This window comes from Hordeum vulgare, chromosome 7H (assembly GCF_904849725.1).
Source record: "Hordeum vulgare subsp. vulgare chromosome 7H, MorexV3_pseudomolecules_assembly, whole genome shotgun sequence".
In the NCBI taxonomy this organism is placed as follows: domain Eukaryota; kingdom Viridiplantae; phylum Streptophyta; class Magnoliopsida; order Poales; family Poaceae; genus Hordeum; species Hordeum vulgare.
In genome coordinates, this window is record NC_058524.1 from 424,283,746 (window position 1) to 424,306,558 (window position 22,813).

General features: G+C 42.6%; 1 long non-coding RNA gene and 1 pseudogene across 1 annotated transcript; both read left to right on the forward strand.

Annotated features, from left to right (window-relative positions):
- Positions 1 to 2,584: 2,584 nt before the first annotated feature.
- LOC123412329 lies at positions 2,585 to 4,158 on the forward strand (annotated as a pseudogene).
- A 1,678-nt stretch (positions 4,159 to 5,836) lies between these two features.
- LOC123410199 lies at positions 5,837 to 6,136 on the forward strand. The gene is made up of 2 exons (XR_006613001.1): positions 5,837 to 5,924; positions 5,969 to 6,136. It is a non-coding gene; the product is annotated as an uncharacterized LOC123410199 (long non-coding RNA).
- The last annotated feature ends 16,677 nt before the right edge of the window (positions 6,137 to 22,813 follow it).

A 22,813-nucleotide genomic window follows, 5' to 3' on the forward strand; every position in this document is an offset into this window, starting at 1 on the left:
ATTTCCTATGTTATCCTATTTTTTCAGAATTTTTGGAGTTACAGAAGTACAAGTAAATTCCGAATCTTTACAAAGTGTTCTGTTTTTACCAGATTTTGTTTTCATTGCATTTTGTGCTTCTTTTAATGATTCTATGGTTTATATCCGGGGCGTAAGCCATGGTAAATTGAGAATACAGTAGGTATAATACAAAAGCAAAATTGGAATAGGTTGTCAACAGTACCTATGGTTTATACAAAAGCAAACTTTGGTTTTATTATACTAACGGATGTCACCAAAATTTTGCTGAGTATTCTGTGATTGAAGTTTTCATGTTTTGAGTGAGATCACGATGGAAGAAGGAATAAGGAGTGATAAAAGCCTAAGGTTCGGGATGCCCCATAGCACCCCAAGGCAATATCTAAGGAGTACCAAACAACTAATCTTGGGATGCCCTGGAAGGCATCCCCTCTTTCTTCTAGAAACCATCGGTAATTTTACTTGGAGCTATATTTTTATGCATCACATATCATGAGTTTTCTTGGAGCATCTTGTATCATTTGTGTCTTTGGTTTCTTCGCTAAATAGTTTGCCATAATAAACCATGCTGGAAACACCCATTTGAGAGAGCTGAATTATGCTATGATTTTTTAGAATCCCTCTCTATGCTTCACTTAAATTTTTAGAGCCATGGAATTTCTCATGTACTTCACTTATATATTTTTGAGCATGGTGGTGCTTTTATTTTTAAGAAATTTTCTCTCATGCTTCACTTAGATTATTTTTAGAGTTGTTGAAATTTTGATGAAATCCTCTCTTCTTCACTTATGTAATTTTGAGAGTTAAAAGTTTTAAAGAAACTTGTGCTCTCGCTCTTCACTTATATTTTTTTGAGAGCTTGTTATTTGCATTGGAAATTTTCTTTAAATGAAAATTAGTTCCAAATGATGAATGTCCAAGAAAGATATAATAAAAACTTTCATGAATATCATTGGATATTAAGCTTCATTCTTTGCAATAGTTTTGTGATATGAGGATTGTAATATGTGAGTTACGTTGATGAGTAATTATGCTCTAGTAAGAATATTGGTGTTAAAGTTTGTGATTCCTTATGCATGCACATAAAGTCAATATTTATGTTATGAAATTAAATCCTATTGGTGTTGCTTTTCGGTGTTAGTTATGTTAAATGTTCACTTATGATGATTTTCGTTCCTTGGTTGGGCGCTTCTCAATCTATTGCTAGCCTTCACTCGTACTAAGCTGGTGTTGTAAATATGCCTAGAGGCAATGATAAATAGTTATTATTATATTTCCTGTTTAAATATAATCGTTTATTATCCATGCTATAATTGTATTGAACGAAAACATAGATACATGTGTGGATATATAAAAAAAACAATTTCCCTAGCAAGCCTCTAGTTGGCTAGCGAGTTGATCAATGATAGTCAAGTATTTCTAGCTATATGCAAGTGTTGTCACTTGATAACTGTGTCACATCATTAGGAGAATCATGTGATGGACTAGACCCAAACTATGAACGTAGGATATTGATCGTGTCGTTTTATTGCTATTGTTTTCTGCGTGTCTAGTATTTGTTCCTATGACCATGAGATGATATAACTCACTAGCACTGGAGGAATACCTTGTGTGCATCAAACATCACAACGTAACTCGGTGACTATAAAGGTGCTCTACATGTATCTCCGAAGATGTCCGTTGAGTTAGTATGGATCAAGACTGGGATTGGTCACTCCGTGTGACGGAGAGGTATCTCGGGGCCCACTCGGTAATACAACATCACACACAAGCCTTGCAAGCAATGTTACTAAGTGTAAGTCACGGGATCTTGTATTACAGAATGAGTAAAGAGACTTGCCGGTAACGAGATTGAAATAGGTACACTACTAGGAAAAGGGCTATAGATGATATAGACACTAATGGCGCACCAGACAAGTAATGCGCCACTACTATATAGCAGTGGGGCACCATGTGCAGGTGTGCCATTAGTGTGATGGACACTAATGGCGCACCACACACTCGGTGCGCCACTACTATAATTTGTTTTTTGCAAAATTACTAATGGCGCTACTAGTTTAACTAGTAATGGCACACCACTCACCCAGTGCGCCACTACTATAATTTTTTTTTGCAAAACTACTAATGGCGCACCACCAGCTGGTGTGCCATTAGTAACCAGCTGGTGGTGCGCCATTAGTAGTTTTGCAAACCCTCGTCCAATCCGCCGAATCCCGCGACCAAGGTATGCATCCGCAGCCGCCCCCGTCGCCGTGCCGTCGAGCCCCTCCTCCTGTAGCCACCCTACCCTCCCTCCGCAGCCAGGGGGTCCCGGACTCGCCCTTGCATTGACTCCCCGCCGGCCGGCCCCGGCGACCGGACGAGGAAGCCCGGCAGCGCCGCCAGCGGAGGGTTCATTGCTGTCGCCCGGTCCCAGATTCGCGTGATCCGCGCGAATCCGGCCCCCGTCGCCTCCCCGCGCCCATCGCCCGCTCGTCGGCTCGTCGTCGGTGGTGGTGGCTCCACCCTCCCCCTCCCTCCGCGTCGCCTAGGTCGACCTCCTCGTCTTCCCCTCTACCTAAGTTGGATGAGGGGGAGGGAGGACGACATGTCGCTCGTTAACGGCGGCGCCGTGCCGCTACGTGTCCCCGAGGCTGCCGCTGGCCCGACCGTGCTGGTGAAGAACCTCTACCTCTCCTGCGATCCCTACATGCGCGGCCGGATGCGGGACTTCCACGGCTCCTACATCCTCCCGTTCAAGCCCGGATCTGTCAGTCCTTTTTCCACTCTATCTGCTCTTTCTTCTTGTTGTTGGTTAATTCCTGTTTACTGACGAGAGAAATTTTATTGTGTCAAAGGTTATAGAAGGGCTGGGCGTGGCGAGAGTGGTGGACTCCACTCATCCGGGGTTCGTCGTCGGCGACATTGTTTCGGGAATGACTGGCTGGGAGGAATACAACCTGATTGACAAGCCTGAACAGCTGAACAAGATTCAGCAAAGCGACATACCACTCTCCTACCATCTGGGGCTTCTCGGTTAGTTTCTTGCTGCTATTTTACTTATTCGGTTGAATCCTGAAGCATCCACAGTATGTATCATGAGTGAATATATGCAACCATGCGAAGGACAACACCTACTGCACTTCGTTCCTTTTAGAAAGTCTTCCCCTGCTTGCACGAAATTGTAATGTGTAATCTAGAAGAAAATGGAGGTTAGAGTAGGCACAAAATGAATAATGGTATGTGGTCGAGGGAGTGTCGATGTTGTAATAGGGACTAGTGTATGCTGAATTGCTTATCCATCTAGCTACTGTTTCTGATATTGCTCTTTGTTAACTATTCTTTGTTCCGACATGCTTACTAATACCCTGGTCTTCCCTGCAGGCATGCCTGGTTTTACAGCTTACGTTGGATTCTATGAAATCTGCACACCGAAGAGAGGAGAGTTTGTCTTTGCTTCTACTGCATCTGGAGCAGCTGGTCAGATTGTCGGTCAACTTGCAAAGCTCCATGGCTACTATGTTGTCGGAAGTGCTGGAACAAATGAGAAAGTACATTCTTTCTTCATGTACTCTCGTCGCATAAATTGTCTTCTTCCATGATCCTGACTGAGGCTAGCTGGTTCTTCTTGTTCTGAAGCGCAAGACTGGGTGCACCTTAAACTACAAGTGCAAGGATTGCCGTAATCCCTTTGGGGCCAGAGAGGGTGAGTACACCACATTCCCCTATTTCATGTGTGTCTTTCTGCATGACCGACCAAACTTGTGTAATTTAAATTTCTTCATTGCTCTGCATTTACAAAGAAGCTGGTGTGTCCAACGCTGGTCCAGGAGAAACCACACCACCATCAAGCACTGGAACGAAACCCAACCAATGCCATTGCAAGGTAAACAGATGCAAAAAGCAGGGCTGTTACTGTGTGAAGGTGCGTACTCTTCCCCACGCACGCTCTGTCTTCATTTGAAAGCTTAGACATGCTTCTTTTTTCTCTGATCCTGACTGAGGCTAGCTGACTCTTCTTCTTCCTCAAGCACAAGGTTAGGTGCACCTCATATTGCAAGTGCCTAGGGTGTGATAATCCCAAGGGGGCCAAAGGGAGTGAGTACACCGCATTCTCCTCTTTCATGAGTGTTTTCTTGCATAACCTACCACGCTCGTGTGATTTCCACTGTTCTGCGTGTACAAAGCAGGTGAGTCGAACACCGGATAAGGAAGTGCTGATGGCGTAGGCAACATACCTGACAAAGCAGTGCAGACGACCACACCATCAATTACTGAACCAGGTCAGGTTGATACTACTAGCATGGCATATTGTTCGGATCAACCCTCACGGCCTATGAGCGAGTGACCAGGATTCTAGGTAACTGCGGTAAGTTTGCGCCTCCGCTTGTCTGTGCAGTTTACTGGGAGAAATCAATGTTCATTTGAGAGTTAGTAACCCTGGTGATCTACTCCTTTTGACTTGTCCTGTCCAAACATGAGGAATCTTCAAGAATGATGGAAAAGTAGATGGTTTACCAAAACTCACTGAAAGTGCTGTTATTGTTGACATGTCTTTATCATCTGATGTCCTTTAAGGCCTAAAGGGTTGTTCCTCCACTATTCCTTTTCATTGTCAGAACTCAGTAGTGTCATATGCAGGAGGAAATTTGAAACAAGTAGATTACACTATTGCTTAGCACTCATTTTGTTGTACAATGACGTTGCTGAAGTCCTTTTATTGTTAGTTGCTGCTGTCAAGGACCATGATGCTTGCATCGTCCTCACATCCACCATCTGGTGGACAATGGAAATGTTAACACATGCTACAACGAGCTCTAGGCCAACCAACTAATAAGTTCCATAATATAATTTAAATTTGACTACGCTAGTCTGTGTCCTTTGTTAGTTCATGAATACTATCAGTTAACCTAAACATGCGGTCTTTATTAACAACATTGCATTATTATTTACTTTCACGCCATCCTGCTAACTTTGGTTATTGTCTGTAAATTATGAAAATATTGCTTCAAGACTATGCTTCATGGTTATTGTAGAGGAGCTCTACTGCTCAGGTGCTACACAAACGGAAGCATTCCGTGGATACTGAAGGTGCCCTTGCAGTTGCAGAACACAAAGTGCGAACTGAACCATTGGCTAGTGACACCAATACACACATAATTTCATCTCAGACTGAATTAAATACAAAGGAGCATGAGGCGGCAACAGTTATTCAACCAGCCTTACGAGCATTCTTGGTATTATATTCTATGATTACCATGTTATTATTGACAATTGAAAACAAAATCATGCAAAACGTTGCATTTTGTAACGTGCTCAGGATTCCGCTTTAGGCATGCAACTTGGTAAATGCAACAAAATGTTTAGTGATAATTTAAAAATCATAATGGATGAAAATAAAGGGGAAATCAAATTCATGTGATCTCTATCCCTTTTGTTATGAATGACAAAGTTCTGGTATATTCTTCATAAAGAAGATCTGTAGTGGAACATGATTGACTGATTCCATTAGTGAAAGAATTAGCAAAGTAAATAGATACATCTCTCCACGATATGTTAACTTAAATATTTGAATTGAAAGGTATTAAGCTACAATGTACTCGCTCTGAACACGAGTATAGAAGGCACAATGATCAACATGGTACTAGAATTGTCTAAATTGCCCATAATTAATATTTGTCAATACATTCAATGCAACTATTCTCTGTTCCACCATCACCTAATAGCACCAGCATCATCAAATAATCCGTGAAAGGAAATGCATGCATGTATGTGAAGTAGACAAGCAATGAGTGTACCGCCCAGAGGTGCTTCTTTCTCTACTCCTATTTATTTATCAATAGAAATCTCCATGCTTTTCAAGTGTTGTAATTTGCTAGAGGTTGCTCTTTTCGCCTCTGCATCACTAGCATTGTTGCTCAAAACATGTAACTAGAGACCCATTTGACATGTTGATGATTTCATCTTGTAGGTTGCCACGCGGATGCTCTTTGGACTATGATATGGACATGAAGACATTTGTTTTAGTGCCAAATATTACTTCCTAATGCCCGCAAAGTATCGTTGTGTATTATATTTGCTATGGAGCTATGTATGTATGGATGCTATGGAACTATATGTATATATGGATGCTATGGAATTTTGGATGTATGGATGCTATGGAATTTTGATATATGGATCATGAAATTTGTTATGCAACTTCGCATATATGTTATGTGTTGTGGATCAGTAAAACTATTGGGCACATATTATGTATTATATATTTGATATATATGTTATGTGCGGTTGAATTTGTGGTTTTGAAACAAAACATATATATGCCAGAATACCAGATACTAATGGAGCATCATGGGCTATACTAATGGCGCACTGCCTGGTGCGCCATTAGTATATATGCCCTAGGATGCATACTAATGGAGCACCACGGGCTATACTAATGGCGCACTGCGTGGTGCGCCATTAGTATATATGCCCTGGGAGGCATACTAATGGAGCACCATGGGCTATACTAATGGCGCACTGCCTGGTGCGCCATTAGTATATATGCCCTAGGAGGCATACTAATGGAGCACCATGGGCTATACTAATGGCGCACTGCCTAGTGCGCCATTAGTATATCAGATACTAATGGCGCACCTGTGGTGCGCCATTAGTAAAAAAATCTAATGGCGTGATGCTAGTGGCGCACCTGTAGTGCGCCATTAGTAGCCAAAACAGGTGCGCCACTAGCAGGGCTTTTCCTAGTAGTGGTATTCGGATACCGACGATCGAATCTCGGGCAAGTTACATACTAAAGGACAAAGGGAATGACATAGGGATTATATAAATCCTTGACACTAAGGTTCAACCGATAAGATCTTCGGAGAATACGTAGGATCCAATATGGGCATCCAGGTCCCTCTATTGGATATTGACCGAGGAGTGCCTCGGGTCATGTCTACATAGTTCTCGAACCCGCAGGGTCGGCACACTTAAGGTTCGGTGATGTTTTAGTATAGTTGAGTTATATGTGTGGTTACCGAATGTTGTTCGGAGTCCCGGATGAGATCACAGACGTCACGAGGGTTTCCGGAATGGTCCAGAAACGAAGATTGATATATAGGATAGCTTCATTTGTTTACCGGAAAGTTTTCGGGCATTACCGACAGTGTACCGGGAGTGACGAATGGGTTTTGGGTGTTCACCGGGAGGGGCCCACACACCCGGGAGTTAGCCCAAGGCCCTAGAGTGGCGCCACAAGTCCTTAGTGGACTGGTGGAGTCAGCACAAGGAGCCCATGGCGCCACATAAGAAAATACCAAAAGGAAAACAAAAAGGTAAAGGAAAGAGGGAGGTGGGAATTAAGAGGACGACTCCTCCTTCCCAAACCGAATTGGAGGATGAGTCCACCTGCTCCTAGCGCTGGCACACACTTGAGGTCCTTGTCCCTCAAGGCGAACCCCTCCCCCTCCCTCTTGTATATATTGGCGGTTTAGAGGTTTTTGAGACACAACTTTGCCACGTGCAACTCTAGCCTAAACCACACAACCTCTAGATCGGATTTCTGTGGAGCTCGGGCGGAGCCCTGCAGGAGTAGATCCTCACCACCACCAGAGCGCTATGATGCTGCCGGAGTACTCATCTACTTCTTCGTCTTGCTTGCTAGATCAAGAAGGCCGAGATCATCGTCGAGCTGTACATGTGCTGAATGCGGAGGTGCCGTCCGTTCGGCACTAGATCGGAACGGATCGTGGGACGGTTCGTGGGACGGTTCGAGGGACGTGAAGACGTTCCACTACATCAACCGCGTTTCTTAACGCTTCATGCTGTGCGATCTACAAGGGTACGTAGATCCAAATCTCCACTCGTAGATGGACATCACCAACATAGGTCTTCGAGTGCATAGGAATTTTTTTGTTTCCCATGCAACGCTCTCCAACAACGGGAATAGTGCTTGTGCATCCAAATCCTAAACCCAATAGTTGTGCCAAATGGGTCCACCATACCTACCTATATGTAGTATTTCAACGCCGTTCCAAGTAAATTTGTACTCCCTCCGTTTCTTTTTAGTCTGCCTATATAAGATTTGGTCAATGTCAAGTGATACAAAGTTTGACCAAAAATATATCAAAAGATATCAACATCTATAATACTAAACCTATATGCTATGAAAATTAATATTATGGTGCATCTACTAATATTGATTCAATATTATAAATGTTGATATATTATTCTATAAATTTAGTCAAAGTTTATGAAGTTTGACTTTGACCCAATCTTATATGCGGACTAAAAGGAAACGGAGGGAGTATGTGCTAACTCGAATGTTCCAAATAAATCTCTGTTTTGTGTGCCCGTACCGCTCATGAAGCGGCGAAGGGTGGCCTGTATCTTCCATATTAAGTAGGTTATTCTCAAGATGAGTGTTTATTATCTTACTATTGCACGAGAGTATGGCGGTAATAGGGATGCCCAATCCCAAAAAAATTGTATTTCAAATAGTAAATTCCTTGGGAAGTGTTGGTATGGACGATACCCATGGATACGGCTAGCCGTGGAATGTAAAATAATGGTGAAAAAATGAATAAACTTTATTTTCAGTTTGGGAACCGCCTATAATTTGTTTAGGATGGAGGATATTGGAAACTCCTAGTCACTCTCGTTGACAGGAAAAGCATACCACCTAAAATTTCTTATCTCTAATTTTTTAAGTTTGAGCTCTCGCATTTTTTTTATTAATTGTGAGTTTATGATCACATCTGTGAAAACATATTCATGCTTGATTAGTATAGCCTCGTATTTCTTCTCCGACATTTGGTTTTTGGCTGGCCAATTTGATATTTTTTCTTGCAATGGGAAGACGTGCTTTGTGAATGGTTCGATCTTTAGGTGCTCAATCTCAGTGATAGAAAGGGAAATGACATGCATGTATCGTCGCTATCAAGGATAAAACGATGGGGTCTATTCCTACATGAATATATCTTGTCTACATCATGTCATCATTCTTAATGCACTACTCCATTTCTCTATGAAGTCAATACACTACATGCATGCTGGATAGCTGGCGATGTGTGGAGTAATGGAAGTAGATGCAGGCAGAAGTCGGTCTACTTATCTTGGATGTGGTGCCTATATACATGATGCTTGTCTTGAATATTGTCATAATTTTTTTCTCTTCTATCAATTGCCCAACAGTAATTTGTCTACCCACCGTTTGCTATTTCTCGAGAGAAGCCACGAGTGAAACCTATGGTCCCCGGGTCTACTTCACATCATCTATTTGCAATCTCAACTTTGCAATTTGCGTTTCTACTTTATTTTCTCTCTTTTTTCAGATCTATATTATCAATAAACCCAAAAATATATTGCTGCGTTCTATTTTCTATCACTCTTATTTCCATCTATCAATATATCCTTACTTTACCCACGAGGGATTGAAAACCCCTCCACGCGTTGGGTTGCGAGGATTTGCTATTTGTGTGGAGGTGATGCTTCCATAGTCTTGTGTATCTTCCTACAAGATTGATACCTTGGTTTCTTAACTGAGGGAAATAATTGTCGTCCCTATGTTTCATTACCCTTTAAGCTTGGTGGGAAACCAACACATCAGCGAGGCTAAGCAGTATGTTACTCCTTCATTGCTCCAATTAGTTTTTTCTAGTTTTTACATTTTTCAAACTTTGCTACTTTTGGTGACCATGTATATGAGCTTGCTTGCCAAATTTGTGTGGTTCAATTTAGTTTTGATGCATTATATCACCTCTAGGAACTTGTGGGAGTAGTTGCCATAAATTTTATTGAGTTTCCTTTACTTTTAATTTGAGGGCCAAATTTTTTAGATTTTTCAGAGATGAACAAATATGCTCAAGAGGTTGTTGAGAGGTTCCTCAAGCCGGGGTCCTCAAGAAAACAAGATTAAGTCCAAGTATGATCTCCCTTGCACGGCCGTGGTGCGGCCATGCGAGACGTTCTTGAGGGACGGGGGAATTTATGATAACTTATATTTATTGGTCGACCACATTGGACACATCCACACTACTACGAAAAACCTTATAGGTGGAGACTTATCAATAGTGTGCCTTGTAGAAATTTGCTACTGCTAAATTATAGTAGCGCGACCATAAAACACGCACTGCTGCTATATCATTAGCAGTAGCACGACCCATAAATGTGCACTGCTTCTATTGTGCTCCCCACAAAACCCACAAGACTAAATATAGAAATAGCACGTATTTAAGGGTCATGCTACTACTAAAGTTGTAACTGTAGCGCTGGTCTTCGCTATGCGCTACAACTAATCTAACCTTAGCCCCACCCATCCGTCCATATACACACTCTCATTAGTCACGCTCACTCTCTCTCGCCCTGTCCTCTCCTCACCGTCGACTGCCGCCATCGCTAGCCTCTTCGCCCATCATTACCGCCCTTCATCCTTGAGGGAGTCCGGTACTAAGGGGTCCTCTGGTCGTTGGTCTATCTCTTATGGGCCGGATAGGTGGGCCTCTTGGTGACTATTACTGGAAGGCTGAGCTATAAGGCGACTCTGTGTTCAAGAAGGAATCCTCTGGTGCCTTGGTGTGTCCTTCAAGTCAAGATGGCAGATCAGCATGTTTTTTCCTTGATGGCAACCGACCGTGTGTAACCCTAGGTACCCTGGTGTCTATATAAACCAGAGGGTTTAGTTCTTAGAGAGGGTGAATCATTATCCTACTCATCTAGGGTTTAGTTCATGTGATCTTGTGGTGGATCGACTCTGTAAGTTTCATACACACATCAATATAATCAAACAGGACGTTGGGTTTTACCTCTTAGAGAGGGCCCGCACCTCGGTAAATACTATCGACAAGTTTCTTGTTCCCCATTGATCCAAGATCCACTGCTCGGGACCCCCCTATCCGAGATCCTCGGGTTTTGACACCTACATTGGTGCTTCCATTGAGAGTTTTGACGTGGGAACACCAAAGGATCGATGGCTCACTTAGTCATCAGCGATAGCATCCACATCAGTGATGTATTCGTCCCCGGCCAGCTCTTTGTGTTTGGCTGCATCGTTCTACACGTCGATGCGATCCGTAACCTGACTAGATCATCAGCTTCGTCCTAGAGAAAAAGATGAGGTTCGGAAACCTAGAGTAGACCGCCGACGCCCGAGGCGATCTCGTCCTTATGGTGCTCTCGGCCTCACCCGATGATCTCGGAAATCCTGAACATTTAACTTTGGGCATCCTCCCTGACCCCTCCCGTGAGTCGATTCTTACCTCAGATCGGGCTTTGAGCTTAGATCTGATCACACGGTTCGAAGATCAAGGTCCAGCCTTGGCCTAGCACGCTCCCTGTGCCAACGTGTGAGAGGTCAACTACGAAAGTCTCCAAAATACTAATCCGGCTAACCCTATCTCTAGTGAACACGATATTGGCTCGGATCCTGAAAATAAACATTAAGGAGTACCCTTCTTCGACCTAAGCTCGGATCAGTCTTGAGGTAGGACATGGGGAATTTTACGTCCCACCGACCACCCACTTGGTAGCCACTATCGAAGATTTAGCTGATATGCTGGATTACGCCTCTGAGGAGGCCTAATACGTGGACGAAAATATTGACTCCACTACCCCTAACACCGCTGGATGGTGGACACACACCTCCAACTATGATGTCTACATGGTGGACAATCCTAACAATAACGACGACAACAGTATGGGGAAGAGCGATGACAGCACCCCTAGAAAGAATGGCGACAAGCCCAGCAAAGAGCCGCACGAACGCCAATGTCAGCACAAACGATCCAAGGGGTGCAAGGGTAGGGAAAGCAACACGGGCACATGAGAAAATAATACTCCGCACAATTTGAAGGACCTCAGTGACCTCGTTGCCACGATACGCTTATTTTGCATCATGAATTACTATTGATATTTGTGTTGATCCTGTCCATTATCCATTATTATCGTACAATTCTTATGTATTTTCTCTCTGAATATGCACATCACTAAGTCAGAAATATCTGGAAACTCGAATACTACACTAGGAAACTAAGAAAAGGCAGAAAAATCAATCATCTCCAAATGACCTGAAACTTTACGCATAATTTTTCTGGAATATTTCAGAATTTCTAGGCAAAAATATACCAGAGAGGGGCCACCAGCTGGGCACAATCCATCACGGCGCCCCCTTGGCCGCACCCTTATAGATTGTGGGGCCTAGCTGGCCTTCTTATGACCATCTTCTCCTATATGGTCTGTTTTACCCTAGAAAAATAATCGTAAGTTATGTTTCGAGATGAAGCACCGCCATCTTGAGGGGAAAACCAGGGCGGAGGACCTTTTTCTCTCTCGCAAAGAGATTCTGATGGGGTAATTCCCCTCTGGGAGGGGGAAATTGAAGCCATCGTAATCACCAATGCTTCCTCCTTCATGGGAGGATCAATATTCTTCAACCTGTTCACCAGCACCATCTCATCTCCAACCCTTGTTCGTCACGTGTAATCAAACTTTGTCTCAAAACTTCAGATTTGTACCTATGGATTGTTAGTAGTGTTGATTGCATCTTGTTGTTGATGGTGGTTGGATTACTTGGTGGAAGACATTATGTTCACATGCTTAATTATTATTATTACACCTCTGATCTTGAACATGTTGATGTTGTGTGATTATTAATTATTGTTCCTTAGGAGATGGGAGATGTCTTGTTATAAGTAATCATGTAAATTTGGTATTTTTTTGATATTTCGATGATATGGATGTTGTTACTTCTCTTAGTGGTGTCATGTGAACGTCGACTACATGACACATCACCATGTTATGGGCCTAAGGGAAGTCATTCTGGAGTAATAAATACATGATGGGTTGCGAGAGTGACAGAAGCTTAAACCCAGTTTATGTGTTGCTTCATAAGGGGCTGATTTGGATTCACATATTTCATGCTATGGTTAGATTATTCCTAATTCTTCTTTCGTAGTTGTGGATTATTGCGAGAGGGGTTAATCATAAGTAGGTTGTTATTTCATGTAAGAACATAACCTTTGCACTGGTTCACTCCTATATCAAGTAATCAAAGTAGCGAACGTGAATCAACTTAATATGATGAACATGACTAGACGGAAATTCCCATGTGTCCTCTGGAGCACTTGCTTTAGATAAGAGAACTTTGAGGCCCATACTTTGCTATAAAAATATTGGGCTATCTTGGTGCACCTTTGCTTCTAGTGTTACTTGTCTCTTGCTACGAATTATCTTGCTACAAAACTATCTATCACTATTTCTTACATCATTTGCAAAGAATTCCCTGCTGAAAACTACTTATCATTTCCTTCTGCTCCTCGTTGGTTTCGACACTCTTTCTTATTGAAAAGACTATAGTTGATACCATATACTTGTTGGTCATCTAAAATCTTTTCTGGCGCAGTTACAGGGTAGTAAAGCGCCTTTGGAAAGGAAATATTTTCGCTACGTGCTGCAATTTACTATTGCATGTCACTATGAACGGTAACCTTTGAGTGGCTTGTTTGAGGAATCTTCGCCTCGAATGGAAGTTGAATAATTTGTTCCTCAACCTGTTGAACCTACTGAAAATATTTATTATGAGATTTGTTTGGGTATGGTAGAGAAACTACTAGCTAATCCTGATAATGGTTCAACCCATCCGGATTACCATTTGATATATATCAATGCAATTTGTGGATTGTTTAAGCTTTCAGGTTTACCAAGAGACAAAGAAAAGAATAAAGTTTTCCCTTTATCTTTGGAGGTAAAGCACTAATGTCGTACGTGCTATCGGATGATATTGGATAATGGGATTGGAATCACATGAAGCTGGAATTTCATGAGAAGTTTATCCTATGCATCTAATCCATCATGATCGGAATTTTATTTATAACTGTTGTACTCGTGAAGGAAAAGCATCGCTCAAGAATGGGGGAGGCTTAAATATACGATGCACACCTTCCCAAGCATGAGCTCTCAAAGAAAGTGATTATACATATTTTTTATGCTCGACTTTCCCATGATGATTAAACAATACTTGATGCCTGTGATCTCATTTCCTATATGAAGAAGACTATTAAATTCAGGTGGGATCTTATGCAAAAGATTAAACACAATGCTTACAATTGGGAGATCAAAGTAAATATTTAGGTGTAAAGCTTAATTTTGATTTTGTCAAATCTTTCATGAAAACCTCTCCTTTTCATGTGTTTAACAACAAATACGGCATTGACACGGAGATAGTAGCTTCTTTCTGCAAAACTTTTGCTACCTATGTTGACCTACCTAAGGAAAAGTGGTTCAAATATCACCCCCATTGAAAAATTACCCGAGGAATCTCTTAGAATCAAGAAGGAAGAAATAATTGTTAACCATGTTGGTCCAATTGTTCCTACCGCTTGTATTGAGAAACCTCCTTTCCTTGCTATGATTAGGGAACATGCTAAGGCTACAAAAGAGGTTAATGAGAGTTATGTTAGAACACCTATACCTTCTGAACAAATAAATGTTGAGCCTAATGTAGCTACAGTTAAAGTTCACCTAGTCGATAATATTGATGGGTAGGTCATTGACCTCTGTGAGGAAGCTGCTAGAATTGCAAAACCTGTTAGAACCAATCGAGATGAACTAGATAAAGATAAACCGGTGGTAGGCGCACCTATCATCTTATTTAAAATTGGAGATTATTGCAATCATGGCTTGTGTGATGTTGGTGCTAGTATTAGTGCTATACCCTTTACATTATATCAAGAAATTATGCTTGATATAACACCATCTGAAATTGAAGATATTGATTCCACTATTAAGCTTGCAAACCGTGTTCCTATTTCACCACTCGGGATTGTTAGGGATGTTGAAGTCTTGTGCGAAAAGGTCAAGTACCCCACTGATTTCTTAGTACTTGGTTCAGAACAAGATAAATTTTGTCCCATCATATTTGGTAGACCATTCTTGAATACGATTAATGCTGAAATTAGTTGTGCTACTTAGAAGGTTAAACTGAGCTTTGGTGATATTTCTCATGAGTTTAACTTCTCAAAATTTAGAAAGCAGCCACATGAAAAATAATTACCTAGCTAGGATGAAATAATTGGTCTTGCTTCTATTGCTGTACCTCCTTCAGATCCACTAGAAAAATATTTGCTAGACCATGAGAATGATATGCATTCGAATGAAAGAAATGAATTAGATAGGATACTCCTTGATCAACAACCTATCCTTAAGCACAATTTGCAAGTTGTAATTTTAGCTGATCCTCCTCCACCCAAGGAAGATAATGTATTTGAGCTTAAGGATTTACCTGATACTTTGCAATATACTTATCTTGATGATAAGAAGATATATCCTGTTATTATTAGTGCTAACCTTTTAAAACATGAATAAAGGAGATTACTCAAAACTTTAAATAAGAACATGGCTGCTATTGGATATACTCTTGATGATCTTAAAGGCATAAGTCCCACTCTCTGTCAGCACAAGACTAATATGAAACCTGATGCTAAACTAGTTGTTGATCAAGAACGTCACATCAACCCTAAAGTGAAAGAGGTTGTAAGAACTGAAATACAAAAACTTGTGGAGGCAGGTATAATCTTGTGACATCCTCAACTCTTCCTATAGTGATTTCTATAATTAAACTACAGTAATACTATGCTAATGATGCTACGTCACCGTGTTTACTATTGTTCAACTCGTGTTGGTTCAAACCCCGTTCAATTCCGTTACAAATTTAATTTGTGTGAGGAGTGGAATTTAAAAGTTTTGCGACACTAAAAATAAAAATGTGGGATGAGTTGCAAATATTCCCTAAGATTTTATAAAATTAAAGCGGGCATTTTTTAAAGTAATTTAGAGCCTCTAAATAAATACAACAGAAAATGTTAAAAGATAATTAAATAAATAAATTAAAAGAAAACAAAAAAACTAAAAAAAAGAAAAGGGAAAACACCCAAGCCAACTTGGCTAACCGGCCGAGCCGGCCAGCCCACCCGAGCCCCAACCGACCGACCTACCGAGGGGGTATTTAACCCCCTTTTTACCCCAAACCCTAGCCTCACTCTCCCCACATCCCAGCCGCCGCCAGAACCAGGAGGGAGCCAGGCTCCTTCGTCTCTCGCTCCGTCGCTCCCACCACGTCACCTCCTGGATCAAACCGGGCCAACGCCTCTGGACCTCGCAAGCCCATCGCTCGCATCCCCCCGTTACCTCGCTACCCAGCGCACCAACCTTGTTTCCATCGCCCTCTCCACTGCCGGTGCCCCTTCGGTCTCCTCCACTGCCGCCCGAGCCACCTCCTCTACTTGGCGCCATCCCCTCCACTCGCAGCACCACCACCCGCCGGCCCTCCATACCGCTCGCTCTTCCTTCCCCACCGGACAACCACCTCCCCTCCCCGCGCACCACCTAGGACTCATATCCACCACATCATCACCATCGGCCAACCACCACCTTGCCGGCCTTCTCCTCGCCCCGGCTACCACCACCACCACCCCGGCCGGCCTCCTCCTCCACCTGCACTACCATCGACCGACCCTTTTCTTCCCCACCTCGCTCCTCACCCACTACATCCCGATCCAGAAGGGATCGGGGCAGGGGGTCGAAGCCCCGCACCGGTACGTGCCTCACCGGCAACCTATGTCCTCCTTGTCGGCCGCATCGGCGCCGCCGGCCGCCTCCTTGCCGGCTACCTCGCCGGATCCGCCTCGACACCACGCGCTGGCCACGTCCCCGCCTCCTCCTCAATGGCTCCACCGAGTCTCGCCGAAGCAACCACCGCACACCGCTGGTGAGCCCGTCGGGCTCCTCCCTCTTCTCTCCCAACACAACGGCATGTGTATGCACCTGCAAAGATGAATACCCATGATTTTGGCAAAGTGTATGCACATGTTTAGAATGTGTGTGCGGTATAAATGAATGTATGTATGCATGTGTAGATGTATGTATGTATATGGATATATGTATGCAATGTAAAAATATATGTATGTGTAAATGTGTGTTGTACAGCTTGTGTGTGCGTTTAGCGTAGGTAGGTATCACTGTCCCAATGACAGTTGGGCCCCACAATTCCCACCAAATGACACGTGGGGCCCCTCGTAAAACCTGCAGAAATAAAAGTAAAAATAGTTTTATAAATATTTAGTATTAATAAATTAATTAATTGGATTAACTGATTATTTAAATAGTAATTAATATTTTGGATATTTAGGATTTAATAATAATAATAATATATAAATAAGTGTTTAGTTAATTCTAATGTGTAAGATTAGGTAAATTAATTAAATAAAATTGTTTGCTAAACCTGTTATTTAAGATAAATAAAGTACCCTAAAGGCAGTGTATGACACCTAGCTCCCACCCCACTAATTAACTTGATTAAATAATTACTTAAAACCTAATAATAAATGTGCCATGACACATGGAACCCACTAGTCATATTTGACTAGTCAAAACCCTGTTGATTGCTGATGTCATGCTGACATCACATGCTGTCATATTTAATTAGCTAAATTGTTTAAATCTTTTTAATTCCTAATAAATAATCAAACTTTAAAAATTAATATAAAATAAACCGTAAGTTCGACGAAAATATTTTGAACATTAAAGTTGATCAGTAGAACGAGACGAACCCGAATACACTACCCGTTCGTCTCTCACGTGTCCCTAGCATAGCGAACGTGGAACTTTCCATCGATTTCGCCTGACCGGTAGTAGCCAGAGACCTGGGGGATATTATGTGATATTTTCCTGATCATCCATCTATGACGGATAGCACTGTGTTAGCTCATGCCTAGACGTGCATATTTCCATGTCATGCTTAGTGTTTGCATCGGTGTTATATTTATTGCTTCTTCCCCGTCTTCTTACCGGAAGACCCCGAGACTGACGCTGCTGCCGGTTACGACTACCCTCCTGACGACCAGCCCATTGCCACAGAGCAACAAGTCAAGCAAACCCCCCTTGATCATTCCTATATCGCCCATGTATTTCTCCCTCATGCTTGCATTAGTATTTTGCTACTGTTGTAGTTAGCTATTTCTGATGCATAGCCTAATTTTGATGAACTGCTACTTTCAATACCGCACCTTACAACTGCTTAGAATAGGTGGCTCAATCATCCCCTCTGACCCCTTAGTCCAGTTGCCCCCGCTTTATTGTCGAGTCTCGATCCCTAATCGACGAGCCATGACCTGACACAACACTTACACCCCCTTAGTTGTACGATGCTGCAGAGCTACTATCGGGTACTGAGGGTGATGCTGCAGCAACAAAAGTCCTTCCCTGGCGCTTAGGAATTCTTCTTGTTACTTCTCTGATCTGCGTTGGTTTTTCCCTTGAAGAGGAAAGGGTGATGCAACACAGGAGCAGTAAGTATTTCCCTTAGTTTGAGAACCAAGGTATCGAACCAAAAGGAGGGCCTCGTCAAGTCCAAAGTACCTGCGCAAAAACAAACAAGCTTGCACCCAACGCTTCAAAGGGGTTGTCAATCCCTTCAAGATTGTTTGCAAAAGTGAGATCTGAAGGCGGAAAGTGCAACGAAGTGAAAAGTGTAAGGCTGAAAATATGTTGTGGAGTAGACCCTAGGGGCCATAGTGTTCACTAGAGGCTTCTCTCAAAATAGCAAATATTACGGTGGATGAACAAATTACTGTCGAGCAATTGATAGAACCGCGCAAAGTCATGACGATATCTAAGGCAATGATCTAGCATATAGGCATCATGTCCGAGACAAGTAGACCGATACTTTCTGCATCTACTACTATTACTCCACACATCGACCGCTATCCAGCATGCATCTAGTGTATTGAGTTCATGACGAACAGAGTAACGCTTTAAGCAAGATGACATGATGTAGAGGGATAATCTCAAACCAATGATGAAAACCCCATCTTTTTACCCTTGATGGCAACAACATGATACGTGCCTTGCTACCCCTCCTGTCACTGGGTGAGGTCACCGCACGGTATGAACCCAAAACCAAGCACTTCTCCCATTGCAAGAATCATAGATCTAGTTGGCTAAACAAAACCCACAACTCGAAGAGAATTACAAGGATATGAAATCATGCATAAGAGAGATCAGAAGAAACTCAAATAAGATTCATAGATAATCTGATCATAAATCCACAATTCATCGGATCTCGACAAACACACCGCAAAAGAAGATTACATCGGATAAATCTCCATGAAGATCATGGAGAACTTTGTATTGAAGATCCAAGAGAGAGAAGAAGCCATCTAGTTACTAGCTGTGGACCCGTAGGTCTATGTTGAACTACTCACGCATCATCGGAGAGGTCATGATGTTGATGGAGAAACCTTCCGTGTCCGTATCCCCCCTTCAGCAGGGCACCAGGACGTGCCCCAGATGGGATCCTGCGGAGGCAAAAGCTTGCGGCGGCGGAAAAGTTATTACGATGCTCCCCTAATTATTTTGGGAATATTTGGGAATTTATAGGCGCAAGATCTAGGTCAGGGGACCTCTAGGGGGCCCATAAGCCTACATGGCGTGGCCCCCTGGCCGCGGCGTGGGGGCTCCTGGGGCTCCTGGGGCTTTTCTGGTTTGGCCCCCAAGCTCTTCGATCTTCTTCCGTTCCAGAAAAAATCTTTTTGGGGATTTTCTTACGTTTGGACTCCATTTCAAAATCTCCTCTGAAAGGGGTCAAAAACATGGAAAAAACAGGAACTGACACTTGGCACTGAGTTAATAAGTTAGTCCCAGAAAATAAATAAAAGGCATGATGTTATCTCCTCTAAAAGGGGTCAAAAACATCCAAAGTTCGACAAGATAATAGCATGCATCCATCAAAAATTATAGATACGTTGGAGACGTATCAGGTGACACCTTGCGAAGTACTCATGATGTTATCTTTGTAGTGTAGCTAGTCAGTCGTGGTTATCGAGGGTGATTCCTCCTTCACCACTCCCGACGATGACTCTGTCATGCAACTCCTTATGTCTGAGACCCTCGAGGGTGATTCCTCTAAGTCCACCCTGATGTTTGGGATCCAACGAGGGTGATACCTCGGATCCCCCCTGATGTTACAACCATAGAAGTGACTTGACCGTGTTACTGGGAACATTGATGAATAAATGTTAGGCGGGTGGATCTCCGCATGTATGTGTCGTTTAGGTAATTAAAATGTTAATGGATTTTGGTATTTTAAGTGGGTTGGTCGGAAGGCCTTATTACGCACTAACCATATACATGGGAAGAATTATGGGTACTCGGAATCGTAGTATCAACCGAACCTCATCAGACGTCAGCAATGGAGCAGCGCGCGCTCGAGTGGTCCCGATATGCATCGCGCTTGTAATAAGGGGTGCTAGGACTGACATCGGCCTCCCTCACATCATGCATGAGTGCAAAGGGTGATGGGCGCATGACCCCTACGTGCTTAGAATTTAGACTGGCGGGCTGGCCTCTATGTTTATTCTAGGTGGGGCTGCGACGTGTCAATATTTGGAGGCCGGGCATGACCTAGAAAAGTGTGTCCGGCGAGAGTGTTATCGAGCGTGACGGGGAATATGTTGTGCACCCCTACAGGGAAGAACTTATCTATTCGACTAGCCGTGTCCACGGTTACATGACGACTTGGAGTTGTGCCTTGATCTTATACAACTACAACTGTTACTTAATTGGAATAGTTCCTTTGGGATTGCTTCCTCGCAGGGAGTCAAGGAAGAATCTGTGGGCGTGACGTCTAATTAATATTGCTGCAACAATATGACTATTAATTTTGTTACCTGTTCTAATCTCGTCTATTGCTGCAAGACCCCTGAAGATACTAGTCTTTGATATGACTAGGCCTTTCCCTCTCTTTCTCGCATTGCTACAGTCAGTCCACATATAACAACCCCCTGTTTTGATACTGATGCATACTTTGCATAGTTCTGATGTCAGTCTTGCAGGTACTTTGGCTGAGTACTCACCGTTGCTTTGCTCCCCCTTAGTCCCCTTGATCCGTTGCTCCGACCAAATGATGGAGCCTAGGAGATGGAGTATCTCACCAATGACGCCTGCTACACCGACGGTGCCTGCTACTACGTGGAGGCCGCTGAAGACCAGGAGTAGTTAGGAGGCTCCCAAGCAGGAGGCTCCCAAGCAGGAGGCCTCGCCTCGTTCGATCATTGTAACTTTTGTGCGAGCCTTCTCTAAGGCACCCCATGTTTAATGTCTGTACTCACATATTTGTTGCTTTCATTGATACGTGTGTTTATCGAGCTTCCGTATTCTAGCCCTCGTGGCCCCTGGCTTGTAATATGAATCTTGTATGTTTTATTTGTGTCTAGAGTTGTGTTGTGACATCTTCCTGTGAGTCCTTGCGCTTGGTCGTATGGATTTGCATGTATGATTAGCGTACGATCAAATCAAGGGCGTCACAAGTTGGTACCAGATCCGACTGCCTGTAGGTTGCCCCCTTTCCAACTCCTTGGCCGAAGTTGAGTGTAGTGTTTGAAAAACTTACTAACTTTGATGTTGTGGCTTACGGGCGCACATCTCAATTGGGTGGTATTAGCATCTTTTACTCCCTTTCTATAATCTGGGTTCCACTCTCTTCTCTTTCGGGTTAAAGATTTTACTAACTCTAACTCTAGGTTCTCGTAACTAATTCCTCCCGGAGAGCCTCTCATTCCGAATGATGGCTTGATTCATCAGAAGATTCCAAAGATACACTCCGATCTTCTCTCGAGAAGTTGTGCTCATCGCTTTTGTGATTTCCATTCCTTTGTCAACCACTATGGATGACTACATACAAACGTCATTCATATTTTCTTTCAAGTTGCTCTTGTTATACAAGGTATGACTAATTATCTAATCGAGAATTTGTTTGTCCTCAGTTGTTTATGGGTTTTGAAAGTTCTTCAAATTGCTATTTGATCTTTCAGAATCCCCAGTAGCCTGTTGCTCTTGACCTTTCTCACCTGCTTGCATTATGGATAAATCCATATGTCTAGCCGCATTCATTAAAATTCTTTGTGATTTTCCTGTGATCATATTGATTCTACCTTTGTGTCAATGCACCCAATCATCTGTTGATACTAAAAAATTATCTTTCCGAAACAGACATCCTTCCAGGCAGAGCTGGTTCTCGACAAATCAACTTTGGTTGGTTGTCCATCTAAGTCCATTCAACTTACTTGTATTTGATCGGAGCATATGATTTTGATACACCAACCTGGAAATCCTAATTCCTTTGGTAATTAAGTATCAATATTTTTTCATATGTTCTATAACCCGATGCATTGCATCATATCTCCCTCTGATTGAGTATCGATACTCACATCAGGTCCTTTGTGGACCGTCAGACCCATTACTGACAAATTATTTGACAACTTCCTTTACATTGAGAAATTCTTGTGATATTGTTCCCCTGATACATAATGCCATTGGTAAATTGTGTCTTCTCCTTCTGATAAGTTGTATCATATGCCCTTGTCATCCATGCTCTTCAAGCATGTGTTAATTACTCTTGAAGTTTGCGGTATATGTTCCTAAGATGCCCTGACGGGTTGAACCTATGCCTTCCTAAATCAATATGACCCGAAAAAATTTCATGAGTCTTACTCTTCTAGTGTTTTGCCGGATATTATTTCAAAGCTACAACCTCATCAAAGGCGAGGAGTAAATGGCAGGTGATGCATTGATGAAGTGGGAGTCGACCTTGAGCTTTGTGTTCATGCCCATGGAAACGATGGTGATCTCTCCTTAGAAGCTTCTCGTATCAATAATCGTTCATTGTATGATTTGATCTTGCATCCCTTATTTGGTACTTTCCAACCATGCTTGTGACCACGATTGTTGTTCTTTTGATACCATATGTAGACAAGTTAAAGCACTTATCTTTTTCAGATCAATACAT